This window comes from Oryzias latipes, chromosome 3 (assembly GCF_002234675.1).
Source record: "Oryzias latipes chromosome 3, ASM223467v1".
In the NCBI taxonomy this organism is placed as follows: domain Eukaryota; kingdom Metazoa; phylum Chordata; class Actinopteri; order Beloniformes; family Adrianichthyidae; genus Oryzias; species Oryzias latipes.
The window spans coordinates 14,144,642-14,144,988 of NC_019861.2; positions in this window are offsets into that span (position 1 = coordinate 14,144,642).

Here is a 347-nt window from a genome sequence, read left to right on the forward strand (position 1 = left end):
GCAAGTGATCCATTTAGAGAAGAAACTGTGGAAAGGATTATTCCTCACCTTACAGATAGATATAAACTTTATTAGATAAACTTTATTAATCTCCCAAAGGAGAAATTCATGTAAAGATTATAAAGACCTAATGAAATTACATGAAGAACTTTAAACATTTTTTCAACCTAAAGCATCTTGTAAATAAAAACAAAATACTGTGACTCTTTCGGTGCGATCTAACAAATAAAACTTTTTACCGTTCAAATAAAAAAATTCTGCAATCTTGGGAAAAAAATGTTTGGCTTTGGAAGACACAACAAAATGCAGCATTGGATCTTAATTTTGCAAGACATTGCCAAAGTTGT